This window comes from Mastigoproctus giganteus, chromosome 9 (assembly GCF_048544385.1).
Source record: "Mastigoproctus giganteus isolate SK-2022 chromosome 9, ASM4854438v1, whole genome shotgun sequence".
Taxonomy (NCBI): Eukaryota; Metazoa; Arthropoda; class Arachnida; order Uropygi; family Thelyphonidae; genus Mastigoproctus; species Mastigoproctus giganteus.
This window is the reverse complement of record NC_143583.1, coordinates 24,866,085-24,887,619: the sequence shown is the minus strand read 5'-3', so window position 1 is coordinate 24,887,619 and position 21,535 is coordinate 24,866,085. Positions and strand designations below refer to the sequence as shown.

Sequence of the window (21,535 nt, the reverse complement as noted above, 5' to 3'; positions counted from 1 at the left end):
ATTTACATATTTAATTCACTAAATTTAAAGAACTTAATATTGATATGAATATTAGTTATCAATATAAATATGAGCTATGTAAGAATTAATAAAAATACAAGTATACTTTTATTTGCTTATACACAGATGCTAGGAGCATAGCAAATAAATTTCATGAGTTTGGAGTATTGATTGAGTCATAAAATGCTGACAGTATGGTTTAACAGCAACATTATGTAATTCTGATATTGTGAATGTAGAATTTGAGTAAAGTGATTTTAACATGTACAGAAAAGGCAAACATGATGGGGGGAAGAGGTCAACCAGTATTATTTGTGACATTAATACTGGGAAAACAAAAATGAATGCAAAAACGTGTTATATGCCAAATGACTGTGATGATTACAATGAACAACTATAGAAAGCAACAGAGTGGGCCAGCAAATGAGAATGTCTTATCATAGGGATTTTAACTTTGCAGATATTGACTGAACTCATATAAGAATGCTAATTTTTGTGGTTGGCAACTTCCCAGTAGCAGGACATTTCTTGCATTGTTAAATGGCTGCTTTCTACACCAACATGTTAGAAAAGCAACAAGAAAAAGTAATATTCCTGATATGGTTATCAGCAGTGATTCAAAATGTATTAAGAATCTTATGGAACCTTTCAGTGGCAGTGATCACAGTGTATTATTATTGGAGTTATTCAAAGAAATAAAAAAGACACCCAGGGTGGATAGGATCTATCCAGTTATATTAAAGGAGGCATCAAAGGAAGTAAGCAAACCCGTAGCCATAATTATGAGAGCTTCCTTGGACTCAGGGGAAGTACCCATGGACTGGAGATGTGCAAATGTGACCCCAATTCACAAAGGAGGATCAAAGGTTGACACAAGTAATTTTGGACCTGTGAGTTTAATTTCTGTTCCAGGAAAATTAATGGAGGCACTGGTTAAAGAAGCACTGCAGGATCATCTAGACAAGACTTCAGTTATAGCTCGGACACAGCATGGTTTTGTTAAGGGATAGTCTTGCCTAACCAATTTGATTGGATACTATGATGCAGTCACAAAAGAACTGGATGCAGGGAATAACTTTGATATTATATATTTGGATCTTAGGCTTTTGATACTGTTGCACAGGGAAGACTGCTGCACAAATTGGAGCAGTGTGGCATTGGAGGCAAATTGCTGCTATGGATAAAGGGATGGTTGAGGGGGAGAAGACAGAGAGTGGTAATCAATGGACACTGCTCATCGTGGACTAATGTTATTAGTGGAGTCCCTGAGGGTTCAGTGTTGGGTCCATTATTGTTTTCTGTATTTATAAATGATATTGATAATGGTCTATCAAGCTTAATGTCCAAGTTTGCAGACTATACAAAGGTTGGCACGGTTGTCAAGAACACTACTGATGCTATGCTGCTGCAACAGGATCTGGAAAGGTTGAGCAGATGGGCTGAGAGGTGGCAAATGAAGTTTAACATTGACAAATGAAAAGTACTACATATGGGAAACAGTAACCACAGAGCAATTTTTATGGACCTATATGAGAGCTTGAAGGACAGGGTGGATGCATTCGAAGGATTAAAAGTGAGGGGCCCATCAAGCTCTCAGCTGCCCATACCAATGCCAGAGCTTGCACTTGGTAATCACGCAACACAGCGGCAGCCCACAAGGCAGAATGCGCTGGTCCCAAAGGAACTAGTAGTTGTTGGTGATGCTATTGTCAGGGAAATGGGAAACATGCTTTGTAAAAAGGATAGGTGGAACAGGATCAGGGTATGTCTGCCAGGGGCAAAGGTTGATGACTTTGTAGAGCGGATATCATCTTTTAAGGGCACAAAAGGTGATATAGTTGTAATGTTGGCACTATTGATATTAAGAGTAGGAGACTGGGGGAATTACTTAACAAGTACAAGTCACTGTTGAAAAAAAGCCGTGAATTAGGGTTGAATTTGAAAGTGTCTGCAATTCTGCCCAGACACGATAGAAGGGAGTATATGATGAGAGAACCCTGTTGATCAATTCGGCCCTGGAAAGATTGTGCAAGGCTCGAGTGGTAGAATTTTTTTCAGCCTGGTCTGTACTTGTTAATAGGAGAGACTGCATCTGCAGGGATGGGATACACTTAAATAGAAAGGGTGCAAGAATTTTTGCTGATGCTGTCGAGGCAGAGTTAGGTGGGTCGGAAAACTGCTAGATTGGGGAGATACAAGGACTAATAGATTAACAGTAGCCACTGGCAGAGGTGAAAGTGATTCTTGCACTGCTTCTATTGGAATGAGCCGCAGCCTGGAAAATAAGATGCAGGATATTTCAGAGACTGCTGGGAATCATTGGGATACAAATAAACACATAGGTTGTGTTAGGGTAGCTAAGAAAAAGAACAGGTGCATGTATACTTGCGTGTACACCAATGCTAGAAGTTTTGTAAATAAATTTGATGAACTTGAGGTATTGCTCAAAACCTCAAAGGTAGATATTGTGGGGATTTCAGAGATGTGGTGTCACACAGATATAAGGAATGCAGAACTGGAATTTGGGGAGTACAATGTTTATAGAAAGGATAGACAGGATAGGAAGGGAGGAGGGGTTATGCTATTAGTTAAGAAATACATAAAATCCAAGGAAGTGAAGCCAGTCGACTTTGCTGGACATTGCAGTGTCGAGTCAGTTTGGTGTGACATAAGCATTGGGAGATCAAAATTGAGAGTAGGAGTGTGCTATAGGCCTAATGACTCTGATGAGTATAATAAGAAACTGTATGGGGAAACAGAGTGGGCCAGTAAATCCGAGAGTCTTATAATGGGTGATTTTAATTTCCCAGATACTGACTGGAATTTGGGTGTTGGTCACTCACATGGCTTTTGTGGATTTATTGGATGATTGTGTTCTACATCAGCATGTTCGGGAGGCAACTAGAGGGAATAATACTCTTGATTTGATTATCAGTAATGATTCTTCATGCATTAAGAATCTGCAGGTAAATGAACCACTAGGTGGCAGTGATCACAGTGTGCTGAAGTGGGATTTACTCAAAGAGGTAACTACCATTAGGGGTAAAGGGAAGGGTTATTGCTTTCGTAAAGGCGACTACGACAGTATTTAAATTCTATACAGTGGGACCAACTGATGACATTACCAACAGCAAATTCAAAATGGGAAGCATTCAAAGAACTTATCTTGGAAGCTACTAGGCTTTACATACCAACCAAGAAATATTATTCAAGGTTTAGACCTAAGTGGATGTCAGATGAACTAATACCCCGGGGGCTCACATCTGGTGAGTATGGGCTTGGCAAACCCAGGGTCCTGAGCTGGATATCATCATTCTTCTCTTTCTTGGTGATGCCTTCTACCTCTCTCTCTCTCTCTCTCGCTCTCTCACACACACACACACACACAGTGGGTAACTTGGGAATTTTTTTTTTTTTTTTTTTTTTGCTGGTGCAGCATAAGCCTCAGGCTTCCTTGTACCATATGGCTAATAATAATAATAATAATAATAATAAGACACATGGCAGAGAAGAAAAATGCATGGGATACATACAAATTAACACGTGACACAGAAGCCTATGACAGATACAAGTTGATCTGTAACCAAGTTACAAAAGGAGGTTAGGCAGGCAAAGGCAGATTACGAGAAATCTTTGGCAAGGGATGCTAAGAAAAACAGCAAAGAGTTCTTTATTTATGTAAACTCTAGAAGGAAGGGGGTGAATCAGATTGGTCCACTTGATATCGATAGGTCAACTGTTGATGATCCTGCTCAGGTAGCTAACAAACTGAATGAATATTTTGCATCGACATTCACACATGAGGAGTTATTCGGCAAGGGGAATGCCAGAGGTGTATTCAACTCTGGCAGTAAGCTAGAGAATCTTGTAATAACTGAGAGTAAAGTGGAGGAGAAATTGTTGAAGATAAATACAAGAAAGGCACCTGGGGTGGATGGGATCTATCCAGTTATATTAAAGGAGGCAGCAAAGGAAGTAAGCAAACCCCTAGCCATAATTATGAGAGCTTCCTTGGACTCAGGGGAAGTACCCATGGACTGGAGATGTGCAAATGTGACCCCAATTCACAAAGGAGGATCAAAGGGCGACACAAGTAATTATAGACCTATTAGTTTAACTTCTGTTCCTGGAAAATTAATGGAGGCACTGGTTAAAGAAGCACTGCAGGATCATCTAGACAAGACTTCAGTTATAGATCAGACATAGCATGGTTTTGTTAAGGGGAAGTCTTGCCTGACCAATTTGATTGGATACTATGATGCAGTCACAAAAGAACTGGATGCAGGGAATAACTTTGATATTATATACTTGGATCTTAGCAAGGCTTTTGATACTGTTGCACATGGAAGACTGCTGCACAAATTGGAGCAGTGTGGCATTGGAGGCAAATTGCTGCTATGGATAAAGGGATGGTTGAGGGGGAGAAGACAGAGAGTGATAATCAATGGACACTGCTCATCGTGGACTAATGTTATTAGTGGAGTCCCTCAGGGTTCAGTATTGGGTCCATTATTGTTTTCTGTATTTATAAATGATATTGATGATGGTATATCAAGCTTAATGTCCACGTTTGCAGACGATAAGAAGGTTGGCAGGGTTGTCAAGGACACTACAGACACTATGCTGCTGCAACAGGATCTGAAAAGGTTGAGCAGATGGGCTGAGAGGTGGCAAATGAAGTTTAACATTGACAAATGTAAAGTACTCCATATGGGGAAACAGCAACCCCAGAGCAACATATCAACTCTGTGGTACTACACTGACAGTGGTAGAGAATGAAAGGGACCTGGGGGTGGTTGTTCTCTGAAGTTCTCTGAGCAGTGCAGACGGGCTGCAAGAGTAGCTCATGGTGTATTGTCGATGATATATAGCAATTTTTCTAGCAGAGATAAGGAGGTGATTATTCCCTTCTATAAGGCAATGGTCAGGCCACACCTAGAGTACTGTATACAGGTCTGGAGGCCTCATTTCAAGAAGGATGTAGAGATGCTGGAACGAGTACAGAGAAGGGCAACAAGATTAGTGAATGGAACAAAGGGTTGCTCTTACGAAGAAAGGCTTAAGTTTTACAAATTACAGTGTCTGGGGACTAGGCACCAACGAGGTGATCTGATAGAGGTGTATAAAGCCTTGAATGGTTTGAGCATGCTCAATGCTGATGGGATTCTTCCTCTTGCTCAGAATAATCACCTGAGAGGGCATAAATTCAAATTGAGAAAAGACAGATGTGGAACAAAGGGGTGCTCTTACGAAGAAAGGCTTAAGTTTTGCAAATTACAGTGTCTGGGGACTAGGCACCAGCGAGGTGATCTGATAGAGGTGTATAAAGCCTTGAATGGTTTGAGCATGCTCAATGATGATGGGATTCTTCGTCTTGCTCAGAATAATCACCTGAGAGGGCATAAATTCAAATTGAGAAAAGACAGATGTAGGATAGACATGAAGAAATTTGCCTTTAGCCAGCGGGTGGTTGGTTGGTGTGGAATAGACTTCCATCCCTTGTCGTGGAAGTTGATAGCCTAAATAAGTTTAAGGCTCAGCTGGACAGGTATTTCGAATGAACTGAGGGGTGAAGTGGAAGTGGTTATTTTTTATTTATTTTGGTTTTTTTTTGGCTGATGCTGCATAAACTTGCTTTCTTGCATCAAATGCCTCTACTAATGCTAATGTTAATGCAACTATCGCCGACCGGGCTAGCCGGGTGGGTAAAGTGCCTGCCTGGCAACCCAAAGGTCGCGGGTTCGAATCCCGCCTCGGGCTTGGATCAAAGTACTGCAAAAACCTTGGGAGGTGCATTATGGGCACAAAAGCCGATGCGCCAAGAACTACCAAAAAAAAAAAAAATGCAACTATCAACTCTGTGGTACTACACTGACAGTGGTAGAGAATGAAAAGCACCTGGGGATAATTGTGCAGGCAGATATGAAGTTCTCTGAGCAGTGCAGACAGGCTGCAAGAGTAACTCATGGTGTCTTGTCAATGATATACAGGAATTTTTCTAGCAGGAATAAGGAGGTGATTATTCACTTATATAAGGCAATGGTCAGGCCACACCTTTTGTACATTATACAGGTCTGGAGGCCTCATATCAAGAAGGGTGCAGAGCTGCTGGAACGAGTACAGAGAAGGGCAACAAGATTAGTGAATGGAACAAAGGGTTGCTCTTACATAGAAAGTCTTAAGTTTTGCAAATTACAGTGTCTGGAGACTAGGCACGGGCGAGGTGATCTGATAGAGGTGTATAAAGCCTTCAATGATTTGAGCATGCTCAATGCTGATAGAATTCTTCCTCTTGCTCAGCATAATCACCTGAGAGGGCATAAATTCAAATTGAGGAAAGACAGATGTAGGATAGATGTGCAGAAATTTGCCTTTAGCCAGTGGGTAGTTGGAACAGACTTCCATCCCTTGTTGTGGAAGTTGATAGTCTAAATAAATTTAAGGCTCAGCTGGACAGGTATTTAGAATGAACGGAGGGGTGAAATGGGAGTGGTTTTTTTTTTTTTTTTTTGGCTGATGCTGCATAAGCTTGCTTTCTTGCATCATATGCCTCTACTAATGCTAAAATGACAACTGTCAAGGGTAAAGAAAGGGGATTTTGTTTCAGCAAAGATGATTATAATGGCCTCAGACATTTTGTAAAAACCTTTCAGTGGGAGACCAACTGATGTTAAAAAGCGTAAATGACAAATGGAGAGAGAGACTGTTCAACATTTAGAACAAAATGAATGTCATATGAATTGAAAAGGCTAGTCACAGAGAATAAAAATTCATAGGATTATAAATTGTTATAAAGTTTTACAATAAGTACAAATTAGTGTGCAATCAAATTACTCTGGGGGTTAGGCAGATCATGAGAGATCCTTGGCCAAGACTGCAGAGAAAGGCAGCAAGAAATTCTTTAGTGTATATTAAGAGTAAAAGAAAAGGGATGAATTACACTGTTCTGCTGAATATGAATGATATCACTGTTAATGATCCTGTACAGACTGCTGATAAGCAATAAAATATTTTGAATCAACTTTCACACAGGAAGAGATTTTTAGAGACAGGGTTGGCATAAGTCTATATAATGCTTATTGGGAATTAAACAATTTTATAATAACAGAAAGTAAAGTGGAAGAGAAACTGAAAAACTATAACAAAAAGCACCTGAGGCTGATGATATCTTATTATTACTAGCCATATAGTGCAAGGAAGCCTGAGGCTTATGCTGCATCAGCTAAAATATATTTCCAAATTACCCTGAGAGAGAAGGAGAAGGGAATCACCAAGAAAGATAAGAATGACGATATCCAGCTCAGGATCCTGGGTGTGCCAAGCCCATACTCACCAGATATGAGCCCCTTGGGATATATCCAACTGTATTAAAACAAGCTACATAAGAAGTAGCTAAACCTTTAGTCATAATAGGAGCATCCTTAAATTCAGAAGTACTGCTGATTGGAGATGTGTAAATGTTTCTCCTATTCCCCAAGGTTCTTCAAAGGTTAGGTGGATAATTACAAACTAAAACTCTGAGCCACAGAAAATAATGGAGTCAGTAGTTAAAGTAATGCAAGATCATCTTCACAGGAATGGAGCCATAAGGCAAACCAGCATGGGTTTGTTAAAGAGAGATCATGCCTCAACAGTCTGATTGGCTACTATGAAGTTGTCACAAGGGGCCTGGATGCAAGAAATAATTTGACATTGTATACTTGAATTTTGGGGAAGCCTTTATACTAGCACATGTGAGAATGCTATATAAATTGGAGTAATGTGGCATTAGGGGCAAGTTATCACTATGGGTAAAAGGTTGGTTAAGTGGTATTAAACAAAGAGTGGTTATAAACAGCTCACCACTTTTTATGGCAGTGGTTCCCAACTGGTGTGCCATGACCCTTTTCAAGTGTGCTGCGAGATGAGGAAAAATTCCATTGAGTTCAATGGCAATCGCTATTTCGGTGTGCCATTAATATTCGTCTTTTAACTTAAAGTGTGACCTGAGTAACAAAAGATTGGGAACCACTGCTTTATGGGCTAATGTGATGAGTGAAGTTCCATTGGTGTCAGTACTGGTATCCCCTTACTGTTTTTAATATTTGTTAATGATATTGATGTAACTGTTTCAAGTTTAATGCCTAAGTTTGCAGATCTCGGTATTAGTATAAACAACATAGAACAAAGAAGCTATAGGCTTTTGCTGCACTATCAAAAAAAAAAAAGGAGTAAAAAGTAGATAAGAAAATACAAATTATGCACTTCCCTCCTAATGTAGGTAACTATCCAGCTGACTTTTGAATTTCTTCAAACTGTCAGCCCCAACTACTTGTGGAGGAAACTTGTTCCAGCATTCAATAATTTGCTGGCTAAAAGAAAACTTCCTACAATCTAGTATAAACTTCTTCCCTTGTAATTTGAATTTATGGCCTCCGTTCTGGAATTCTTCATAACAAACCATTCATGTTGATACCTAATCTGTATATATGATCTAAGTGTCAACAAATGCAATGTTTATTTTAGTTTAATTATATTTATACTTATTTATAATGGATGATTTAGTATTAGCAACATGGTGCAAGGAAGCAAGGGCGCCTCCATAGCCAGGTGAGCAGGAGCAGCAGTGCGTAGCACATGCTTCTTGATTAGACTGGTGTTCGAGCCCGTGACCACGAAATATGGAGGATGCGGAAAGGTCAGGAATGACCACCGCATATCCCTGGAGCAATATGGCCTTAGTTGCTAATGCTCCTAAAAACCAAATAACAACAAGAACAAGGAAGCAAAGCTTATACAGCACCAGCAAAAAAAAAAAAAAAACCATTATTTCCCTATTCCTTCCAAAGTAATAATTATTTTTAAAAATAATTTATCAAAACCTTCCTTACATTTATTCAAGCTACCCATCTCCATAAAATTAGGCAGAAGTTTATTCAGATGATTACTTTCTGCTTGTCTGCAAATTTAGCACATCTATTCTGCAACCAGCCTTGATCAATTTAAAATTTATAATCCTTTGTATGTTTCATCTGAAAAAAGGTAAAGATGCCATCATCTGCATTTAGTTTATTGAACCCTTTTAAAGCTTTATACATTTCAAATGGGTCACAACAAAAATGCCTAGTTTTGAGAATCTGCAATGTACACAACCCCAGGCTTTCTTGGTTGAATACTCTTTTGAATTCCCCCCCCACTGATCTTCTTGCTCTTCCCTACACCCTTTCCAACAGATTTATGACCTTCGTAAAATGGGATTTCCAAACATGTATATAGTATTTCAGATGTGGTCTAACCACTAACTTATACAATAGAATAATCACTTCTTTGTCCTGGTTGGCAAACTTCCTTACTGACAAGCAACCCCATGGGTTGTTCTTACAGCTTGTTTGCAATACTTAGAGAATTTCGCACCTTGAATACTGCACACAGGTCTGGAGGCCTCATTTTACAAAGGATGTAGAGTTACTGGAACGAGTACTGAGAAGGGCAACGAGATTGGTAATGGAACAAAGGGTAATAGTAATAGAGGCATGTGATGCAAGCATATGAGCTTATGTAGCATCGGACAAAAAATAAAAATAAATAAAAAATTCACGCAACCATTCCCTCTAAATGTTTGTCCAGTTCCTCCTTGAATTTATTTAAGCTATCAATTTCCACGACAGATGGAAGTTTGTTCCAACAATTAACCACCCATTGGCTAAAGGCAAATTTCCGCACATCTATTCTACAACTGTCTTTCCTCAATTTGAATTTATGCTCCCTTAGGTTTTTAATCTGAGCAAGTGAAAGAATCCCATCAGAATTCAGTGTGCTCAACCCAATCAAGACCTTATACAACTTTTTCTGACAGAATCTCAGTTACTGGTTGATTCACTTACTGCTCATCTCAATTGCCCAAATTATTCGCTATATGATTCCTTTCACCTCAAAGGTGGTATTTGTGCATAGGTCCATTCCGATATTCCTTGTCAGAGACTTGGCAATTTGAAATCTCCTCTTTTCGATCTTCTCTGGCTTAAAATCTCTCTACCTCATTGTGTCAAATTCATCTGTTGTCTCTACCATTCTCCCAACTCCACTAATCACTTCGAGCTCTTTCACTTCCTCTCTTTGCAACTTGACTTTCTCCAGTCCAACTTTCCTAACAATGAGGTAATTTTCCTTGGTGATTTTAATATTCACAACTCCAGCTGGCTTCCGTTTTCAAGTCACACTGACCCAGCTGGTCGAGATGCTGGGTCAGTGTGATCACTAATGCAATCACTAATGATCTTGCACAGGTTGTTCATTTACCTACAAGAATACCGGACAATCCTAACCACACAGCCAACACACTTGATCTTTTTCTCACAAACAACCCTTCTAAGTACACAGTCGAAATGGGTGGTCCTTTAGGCACCTCAGATCACAACTTGGTGATTGCCTCTTCTCCAATGGAGCCTTTATCTCATGGCTATTCCCAACCTCGTATTGTTTAGCATTACAAGAATGCAAAATAGGATGACCTGCAAGATTTCTTTTCTTCTTTTCCTTTGTTGGATTACTGTTTCAAAACTTCTGATGTCAATGTTTGCTCAGATCGTGTCAGTGCAATTATTCTTGTAGGAATGGAATCCTTTATTCCACACTCCACATTAAAATCTCGTCCTTTATCTAAACCATGGTTTTCAATAAATGTGCTAAGGCTGTTCAACAGAATAACGTTGCATATCGTAATTGGCTTGTTTCCAATTCTTCAGTTTCATTTTCTGCCAACACCAAAGCTCGCAAACAATTGTAAAGCAGTTATTAATCAGTCCAAACTAGATTTTGAACAGGCTAAGAGTAGAAAACTTGCTTCGTGCCCTAATGGTAGCCGAGAATTCTGGTCTCTTGCCAAAGCTATTGGCCGCTACTTTTGCCCATCTCTGCTCCCACCTCTGTCAAAACAAGATGGTTCTGTTGTCACTTCAGCCAAGGATAAAGCTGACCTGCTAGCATCCCATTTTTCTTCCAACTCATATATTAATGATCTTGATTAAACACCTCCCACCATTCCCAACATGCTCCATTCAATGCCTCCTGTGGCTTTCCGTCAAAAGGATGTCAGAAGAATTTTGACGAATCTTGATGCTAAGAAAGCTCCAGGTCCTGATGGTATTTCTCCACTTGTTCTCAAAACCTGTGCTTCTTTGCCGCCTTTTTTCACTTTCTTATTCCAAAGATGTTTTTTCTTCTGCTTGGAAATTTGCTCATATCCAGCCAGTTCCTAAAAAAGGGTGACAAGTCCCTCCCATACAATTATCGCCGCATTGCAATTAGTTCTACTCTTTCTAAAGTAATGAAGAAATCAATTAACCGCCAACTCTTAAACTACCTAAAAACCCTCCGTCTGATCAAAGATCGCCAGTATGGATTCCGTCAGTGTCAATGCACTGGTGATATTCTGGCTTATGTTACCCATTTATGGACAAATTCAATGGAAAAGTTCGGTGAAACACAAACAGTTGCTCTTGACATCTCAAAGGTTTTCGATTGTGTTTGGCATAAAGGTTTTCTAAACAAGCTTCCATCTTATGGTTTGTCAACTGTTTTCTGTAATTGGTTATCCAGTTTTCTCTCTGATCGCTCACTGAGGGTGATGAAAGATGGCTCTCTGTCTTCTAACTTCTCCACTAATGCTGGTGTCCCCCAAGGTTCAGTTCTTTCCTTCACTCTTTTCCTCTTGTATATTAATGACCTGCTTCCATTGCCTGGAAATGCTATCCATAGTTTTGCTGATGATACTCATTGCATTCCACTTTCCATTTTGAAAAACCTTTCCTTGCTCAATCAGCTTCAACTTCTCGAATATCCGCTACCAATTCCTTAAATGCCGATCTCCAGGTAATTCTCCAATGGAGAAAAGACAACTTAGTTGATTTCAATCATTCTAAAACTCAGTCTTTTCTTATATCTCGCAAAAAGGATTCTTCTGCTCCTATGCTTACCTTTGGTGACACTCCGCTTTCTAGGCAAAATAATATCTCTTTTGGGGATTACCCTGACTTCTAATCTCCCTTGGCACAAGCACATTACAAATATTGCTTCCTCTGCATCTAAAAAACTTGGCTTTCTCTTTCGTTCTCGGCGTTACTTTTCTTCCAAACAGTTGTTCACTCTGTATAAATCGCAAATCTGCCCTACTATGGAATATTGTTCCCACATCTGGGCGGTGTCCCTAAAACCTCTCTCAGGCTTCTAGATTCCATTCAGAAGAGAGCAGTTAGATTAATTAATGACTCCTCTCTAATAGAGTCTCTCCACTCTCTGTCTCCTAGGCATACTGTTTCTGCTGCATGCCTTTTCTACAGATACTTTCATGGGCACTGTTCTTCTGAATTGGCTTCTATAATTTCCGCTCTGTCTTTCAAAACAGTCTGAACATGTGCCGCCACCAGCAAACATCCATTTATTGTCCAACTTCAAACTCAGAGAACCAACTTTTCATCTTCCTTGTTTATTCATTAAACTGCCGCTTTCTGGAACAACCTTCCTTCATACGTTTTTCTTGAAAATTACAGTCTACAGAAGTTCAAGTCTAATGTCAACAAATATCTTCTTTCGTCTTCTCAACCTCCAACTCAAACACAGTACTAAGTACTATAGGTTCTAATACCTCTCGTGTTTGGGGTTTTCATTAAAAAAAAAATATATATATATATATATGTGCCTCTGCTAATTTAATGCCCAATCAGTATTAAATAGAATGCTTATCTTATCTCTAAAAACTTCTTCAGGCAGTGCCGGATTAAGGCACGACCTAGCAGGGCCCAAATGTAAAATTTGGCACCCCTTAAAAAATGGTGCCAAGGGCACCATTTTTTAAGGGGTGCCAAATTTTACAAATCATGAAAAAAAAAATTATATATATCCTTAATAAAGGGTGGTGCCGAAAAATCTTTCTGCCCGGGGCACGAATACCTTGGTCCAGCACTGTCTTCATGTATGAATGCTGATACAAAATTTGTTATGCAAAATGAATTTGTTATTAATCTCATTTATGTGAAATTACTCTTGTATTCTCTCTCTCTCTCTCTCTCTCTCTCTCTCTCTCTCTCTCTCTCTCTCTCTCGTATGGAGAGAGTTTATGCAAAATTATTCTCCCTTCCTCTCTTGTAGAGACAGAGAGAGAAAATTATTAAATATGGATGATATTAAATTTTTAAAAAATGGAAAACATGCTAATTAATATTGAAAGAAAAGGGAAGCCTAAAACAAGCAATAATAATAAAATATCGAATATTACTAAAATTGTTACGGCTAATTATCATAATAAGGATACATTGGATGGAACGTTATCAAGGACTAGCACCATTAAATACATCTAAATAATAATCAGCGAGAACAATATGTTTCAGATTGCTATCTGCCAGTAAGCAAGAAACAGGAAAAAAAGCAGTGCAATAAAGATTTATTCCTTATGGAAATAACCAAGTTGATATAATATAACCAAATAATAAACAAATAACTACAGGCCCTAATAATATGCCAAAAGGCCTTATAAGTTTAAAAGATGTAATAAAAAGTACTAATAATTTATCCAAAGTTAGGAGCATACTGGTAGAATAGCTGGCCCAACAGATAGTAGACTGAACAAACATATATACAATAATGGGGGGGAGGGGAGGGGCTCCAGAAGGTAAGAAATAAGCCAAGTTTAAAAAAGGTGAAGTAAGGGAAGAAAAATAGGCCAGAAATAGTATCCCAATCTTCTTCGAATACTTTAGTAATCTATGTGGCATAAAATTTTGAATATGACAGCATACATAAAGAGGATAAAATTAAAATTTGAATGATAGCATACAAACATAATTAAGCAATTAGCACTGGTACTCAGAATTGTTTCTGGAACAATTAGTTCAACATTTGCTTAAATTACATATACAGTGTATATATATTTAACAGATATCAGTTTTTATATATATTTTTTTTAACAAGAAACAGATAAAAGACAATTGCAATAAAGATTTATTCCTTACGGAAACAATCAAATTAATATAATATGACCAAATAATAAACTGAAATAACTACACAATAAATTTAATCCCATTCCACGTTGCTCTCTGAGAACTAGTTAAAGGAAGTTTTAGAATTTATACTAATTCTCATACATAGCAACTTTGCATAGTATGATAATCACCACAAGATGAGCTACTTTTAATGTTCCCTTCCAAGTATCTATTAGGATTATGCAAACCCCTAAAGTACATAAATAAACATGGGTAAAAAGCTGAGTTTCTAATGTTTTTATGGCTGAACGCTGGACCTTAGGATCAACAGTCATGTGCTTACTGCTAAACTACATTATATCGCAGTATACTTCATGAATAACATTATATATTAATTAAACATCATAATTTGAATCATATGCATATGTTTCTATTTATAGAATAAGAAAGAACTGTTTATAAAATAAATTTAACGTTATAAAAATTAACTCTGCAAATAAGTATTAATGAACTTGTCTCAAAATTCTGAATGATAATAAAAAAATATATGAAAAAAAATTTTGAAATTGAATCTCATTAAACAAGAATACGTTAATATATCATTATGAACATATACATTAAACAATGCAAACGTCCAAAGAACCCTCTTAGTCTCTTTATCATCATTCTTACGTTCTAATTGATCATACAACTCTGCTAATCTAAAAGGATTAGAACTGAAAGCTCAAACATACTTGAGATATAAATACTGTATATATAATAACGACTATTAATGAGCCTTGGCTATGTACCGAAACCTTTTTTTTATAATATTAAATCTCAGACAAGCCCAATTAATAAATACCATTTTAATGTCTTCAATAAAAATGAAAGTAGTTAATACTTAAGACGCAAGATTGAATGTGACATGCATTTCATCTTAATCATCGCTGATAAAGAAGAAAAGATGATTTTTTATTATTATTAAGGTCTTACCATGCTATTCGGAAAATGAAAAGTTTTGTTTTCATGGAAAATTAACTACTTCATATGTAAAATCTTTACAGAGGAAACTTTATTTAAAAACACTTCATTTGATGCTTATCTAATATCCAAGAATCAGAATAAATACATGTAAGTTATATTATATATGAATAGTAAATGTAGTATACACACTTTACTAATACACTTGCACGTAATGCATACGTATACAATATATATATATATATGTGAATATATATATAATTGTAATGTATTAAGCATACTAGTGTAAGTGCATGTGTGTGTATATATATAGATAGAAATATGAATGACATTGGAGAAAAGAGCCACACTACCTATACAATATCATTTCTCTTTCAACTTGTATCCACGGTCAGACGTGACTGAGAAGTCGTCTGCTTGCTCCCAAAAAGTTACTGTCAACACAGAACACACACTAAATCTGGCAAGCCCGGACTCGCCTTTCTGGTCTGAGACGGACGAATCGTCTGTTTTGCGTAACGTATCCATTTCATTTCAAAGGAAGTCCAGATTGCCACGGACAGTTGTACATACCTAACATTTCTCCTGCCCCATTCGTAATAAGTTGACAGCAGCGAAGTTATTCTATGCTTTTGTTACTAGTGTTTTCATTACACATCAGTACAACTCACAGAGCATTTGACCTAAAAATGGTGAATGAGTAACATGGCTAGTAAAAGATTTAGCTTTCATTGGATATTCTCTTATCACGTGCACCTTGTACTTAAAGTTGTATCCTCTCATTGGTTGTAGTAACCTCAACGTCATGCTTCGGTACCCCGGAGTCTATTCACTGACAGGATTTTGCTTTTTAAGAACTTATGAAACATATTAGCATTACACTTACTTTTTAAATGCTATTTGAATAAAGACGAATGCACACGATACTGCTCTGATATAACTGCAAGTCTCACTGCTCAACAAGCAAAAATACTATTAATATAAAGGCACAAAACACAATTTACCAGTGAGGTGAGCTTACTCCTAACAATGCATCCATGTTTAAATACGCGATGACTTCATCGGATGATGGACCAATCAAATCGCATTACTAGTACAACACGTACACCACTACGAAAACAAACGCAATAACACCATGGGTAACACATGTAACAAACTACTGTAAAGGAAGGCAGAAGGTAGGCACTAGAAACATTTGAAATTAAATATATCATTCATTATAAATTTGGATTAGAATGAAGTATTGGTATTCGTTTCATATCAAGCTATAATGTCATCCTGTTATAAATTATAAACCGCGTATAAATAAGTATGGATAAAAATTTTCCTTAACTTGTTGTTTCCCAATTTTTTTCTCTTGTCTTATATACAAGACAAGAATTGCATATTTTTTTCTGAATCCAAATATTCATTGAAAGAAGAAATCTAAACGATATTACAGTTCTTAAGTCACGGATCCCAAAGAATCTTGCAACATTTATATGTAAATTACTGCTGATGCTGTGTTATGAAACGTCTAAGAATAATCTGCAGCCTTTAAGAAATTGAAGACAGATTGTACTCTACGTAGGATGAAGTATTTTTTTTTTTTCATTATTCTCCATTTTTTTATTTATTTATTTACCTGCATACTATGCCACTAAGAGAACAACTTAATGCCAAAATCAGCAGAAGTTTTTCTAAATTGATCTGTATCTAGTGCTATTTACAAACGAGATGGAAGAGACACAGGTGAAGGAACACGTCCCACAGTTTTAGTATTATTCAATAGTAGAAAATCGAGGTTCACCTGAAAAACTGGTCAACTCCCCACCTTGGGGGCTTTTTTTTTTTTTTTTTTTTTGTTTACTGGGAGGAAGTTATGATTTCCTTTCGAATAAATGTATTAATAAAAACAACGTGATTTTTTTTTTTTTTTTTTACGATAACTGAAAATGAAACTAGTGTCACACTATCATTTAAGATAACGGATTATTACTATATAAAGGAAAAAATACAGTTAATGGTATCAAATTATAGCTCTTAATTATCGAGATTTTGACCTTTGGTTATCATAGTATACCCATTGTAATAATAATGATAGGATACTGATATAGTCAATCACTGAATTTGTTTATTATTGATCAATAACTGGTAAAAGATGTGAACTAGTGTCACACTATCATTTAAGATAACGGATTATTACTATATAAAGGAAAAAATACAGTTAATGGTATCAAATTATAGCTCTTAATTATCGAGATTTTGACCTTTGGTTATCATAGTATACCCATTGTAATAATAATGATAGGATACTGATATAGTCAATCACTGAATTTGTTTATTATTGATCAATAACTGGTAAAAGATGTGAATTGAACCGGATGAAATAACGAACGGATTTTATAAATTTATTTTTATATTCCAGGACAGTCGCCAGTGCCTCTCCTGGAACAGAACTTTAAACTTTATTTGTATCGGCAACTAATGCAAACAGTACTAGGCAAGCAATCGGCTACATTTTCAATCACACAAAAGTGTGCTAGGTCATCAATCGGTTGCATTTTCAAACACACACGAGTACCTGTGCCACACAGGCCTAGAGCCAGTCCCTTTAATTCGGGTCCTTATATATTTTCAAAATACAATTTCAAGTCTAACTACAAATCTAAGAGCTGCCAGTATGATTGGTCAGATTTAGGCACAGCAAAGACGAATTTATTTGATTATAAATTATGTAGCACTGGTTATCTATATCAGTTGTTTTCTCCAGTGAAAATGCACGAAAAAATTCCTCTTCTATGTGGATCGAAACGAGTGACAGGTGGCGAAGCCACTGTAATTGAGGACTATTATGTACATAAATCATTAGGCGTATCGCCTGTAGAGCTGTAGAGACATTTCTGAGATTTTTATCGTGCAATATTCATGCAGTTGTTAGATTAGTTCGCGAAGCTCAGGAGCGTAAAATAGTGGGTGTATTCCAAGACGGGTGTTAAAGGTACACTATGCCCAGTCCTCTCCCCATAATGAAAGCATATACTGTTCAATTTTTTTTTTACTCAAATGTAAAACATGTGACAGCCTTGTCCACGAAGCATTTTGTCGTTAGTTGCAACTGTACTTACTGAGGGCTTGGAATGTACTGAAACACCGTTCCGGTTCGTCACATGCATCGGAAATGCATTTACATAAGGTATTTTGTTGGAGGTGCTATTATGTAAAAATTTCTATTTCGACTCCTGTACGTACAGTAATCTTGTTAGTACATCAAATGTTCTCCATATATTAGTCATTCTCAACCTTTTATCCATCGCGACGTACCGTACACAAACACACAACGAATTGTTTCACGTGTGCAACACGTCCCACGTACTAGTCCCCGGACTTAAATATGTTGCCTTAAGTTATTGCCTATGAACTTATTCAAATACATATTACATAATGCAAATTTTCGGCAACACATCTCCCACTCTTCGTCACATATTTGTGTAATGGAACATACCGATTGAGGCCTACTGCTAATATAACATACACAAAATGATTGTATAAATACTGTACTAAAATGATTTTATTTTATGTTTGAAAATCTAATTTAAGTTTATAAATTATGCCTAATGCTAGAAATTGTGCATTTAAGCATTTTTCTTTTAATGAAATTAAACATTTTATTATTTTTATTTTATTTTTTTATAAAAAAATATAAATAAATAAATAAGTTTTCAGTTATTTGAAAGGCAACTTCTGTTAAGTGTAGCTCGATGTCGATGTGGTAACACTTCAATAAACATTTCAAAATCAATTCTAACTTGGTATACAGTCCCTTAGTTTTATTTAACTTCAAATTTGTCAGGGAAACGGGGAACATACTTTGTAAAAAGGATAGGTGGAATAGGACCAGGGTATGTCTGCCAGGGGCAAAGGTTGATGACGTTGTAGAGCGGATATCATCTTTTAAGGGCACAAAAGGTGATATAGTTGTACACGTTGGCACTAATGATATTAAGAGTAGGAGACCGGCGGAATTACTTAGCAAGTACAGGTCACTGTTGAAAAAAAGCCGTGAATTAGGGTTGAACTTGAAAGTGTCTGCAATTCTGCCCAGACACGATAGGAGGGAGTATATGATGAGAGCCTTGTCGATCAATTCGGCCCTGGAGGGATTGTGCAAGGCTCAAGGGGTAGAATTTTTTTCAGCCTGGACTGTACTTGTTAACAGGAGAGATTGCTTCTACAGGGATGGGATACACTTAAATAGAAAGGGTGCAAGAATTTTTGCTGATGCTGTCGAGGCAGTGTTAGGTGGGTCGGAAAACTGCTAGTTGGGGGGGGGGGATACAAGGACTAATAGATTAACAGTAGCCACTGGCAGAGGTGGAAGTGATTCTTGCACTGCTTCTATTGAAATGAGCAGAAGTCTGAAAAACAAGATGCAGGATATTTCGGAGACTGCTGGTAGTCATTGCGGTACAAGTAAACACATGGGTTGTGTTAGGGTAGCTAAGAATAGAAACAGGTGCATGTATACCTGCGTGTACACCAATGCTAGGAGTTTGGTAAATAAATTTGATGAATTTGAGGTATTGCTCAAAACATCAAAGGCAGATATTGTTGGGATATCAGAGACGTGGTGTCACACAGATATAAGTAATGCGGAACTGGAATTTGGGGAATACAATGTGTATAGAAAGGATAGACAGGACAGGAGGGGAGGAGGAGTTATGCTATTAATTAAGAAACACATAAAGTCCAAGGAAGTGAAGCCAGTCGACATCGATGGACAGGGCAGTGTCGAGTCAGTTTGGTGCGACATAAGCATAGGGAAATCAAAATTGAGAGTAGGAGTGTGCTATAGGCCTAATGACTCTGATGAGTATAATAAGATATTGTACAGGGAAATAGAGTGGGCCAGTAAATCTGAGAGTCTTATAATGGGGGACTTTAATTTCCCAGATATTGACTGGAATTTGTGGGTTGGTCACTCGCACACTAGCAAGGCTTTTGTGGATTTATTGGATGATTGTTTTCTACATCAGCATGTTCGTGAGGCAACAAGAGGGAGCAATACTCTTGATCTGATTATCAGTAGTGATTCTTCATGCATTAAGAACCTGCAGATAAATGAACCACTAGGTGGCAGTGATCACAGTGTGTTGAAGTGGGATTTACTCAAGGAGGTAACTACCATCAGAGGTAAAGGGAAGGGTTTTTGTTTTCGTAAAGGCGACTACGATGGTCTGAGACAGTATTTAAATTCTATACAGTGGGACCAACTGATGATGTTACCAACAGCAAACTCAAAATGGGAAGCATTCAAGGAACTAATCTTGGAGGCTACCAGGCTTTACATACCAACTAAGAAATATTGTTCGAGGTTTAGGCCTAAATGGTTGTCAGATGAACTAATGAGACATGTGGCAGAGAAGAAAAATGCATGGGATACTTACAAATTAATGGGTGACATGGAAGCCTATGATAGATATAAGTTGGTCTGTAACCAAGTCACAAAGGAGATTAGGCAGGCAAAGGCAGACTATGAAAAATCCTTGGCAAAGGATGCAAAGAAAAACAGAAAAGAGTTTTTTACATACTTGAACTCGAAAAGGAAAGGGATGAATCAGATTGGTCCACTGGATATTGATGGTTCAACAGTTGAGGATCCTGCTCAGGTGGCTAACAATCTAAACGAGTATTTTGCATCTACATTCACGCATGAGGAGTTATTCAGGAAGGAGAATGATGTAGGTAAAGTAAACATTGGCAGTGAGCTGGATGATTTTGTAATAACTGAGAGGAAAGTGGAGGAGAGATTGTTGAGGATAAACATAAAAAAGGCACCTGGGGTGGATGGGATCTATCCAGTTATATTAAAGGAGGCAGCAAAGGAAGTATGCAAACCCCTAGCCATAATTATGAGAGCTTCTTTGGACTCAGGGGAGGTGCCCATAGACTGGAGATGTGCAAATGTAACCCCAATTCACAAAGGAGGATCAAAGGCTGACACAAGTAATTATAGACCTGTTAGTTTAACTTCTGTTCCAGGTAAATTAATGGAGGCACTGGTTAAAGAAGCACTGCAGGATCATCTAGACAAGAATTCAGTTATAGCTCAGACGCAGCATGGTTTTGTTAAGGGCAGGTCTTGCCTGACCAATTTGATTGGATACTATGATGTAGTCACAAAAGAACTGGATGCAGGGAATAACTTTGATATTATATATTTGGATCTTAGAAAGGCTTTTGATACTGTTGCACATGGAAGACTGCTGCACAAATTGGAGCAGTGTGGCATTGGAGGCAAATTGCTGCTATGGATAAGGGGATGGTTGAGTGGCAGAAGACAGAGAGTGGTAATCAATGGACACTGCTCAACGTGGACTAATGTTATTAGTGGAGTTCCTCAAGGTTCAGTGTTGGGTCCGTTGTTGTTTTCGGTGTTTATGAATGATATTGATGATGGGATATCAAGTTTAATGTCCAAGTTTGCAGATGATACAAAGGTTGGCAGGGTCGTTAAGGACAATACTGACGCTATGCTGCTGCAACAGGATCTGGAAAGGTTGAACAGATGGGCTGAGAGGTGGCAAATGAGGTTTAACATCGACAAATGTAAAGTGCTGCATATGGGAAACAGTAAC

General features: G+C 37.7%; 1 protein-coding gene and 1 long non-coding RNA gene across 5 annotated transcripts in view; one reads left to right on the top strand and one right to left on the bottom strand.

Annotated features, from left to right (window-relative positions):
* The window catches only part of LOC150080107 (protein capicua homolog), a 357,037-nt gene extending 341,174 nt beyond the window's left edge, over window positions 1-15,863 (bottom strand). For all 3 annotated transcript variants that reach the window (XM_090381551.1, XM_090381553.1, XM_090381554.1), the window contains exon 1: window positions 15,272-15,863. The gene's annotated coding sequence lies outside the window, so the exon portion shown is untranslated. The remainder of the gene's footprint in view (window positions 1-15,271) is intronic.
* A 200-nt stretch (window positions 15,864-16,063) lies between these two features.
* LOC150080106 (uncharacterized) overlaps window positions 16,064-21,535 on the top strand; it is a 148,925-nt gene continuing 143,453 nt past the window's right edge. For both annotated transcript variants that reach the window (XR_016547434.1, XR_016547433.1), the window contains exon 1: window positions 16,064-16,096. This is a non-coding gene — a long non-coding RNA (uncharacterized LOC150080106). The remainder of the gene's footprint in view (window positions 16,097-21,535) is intronic.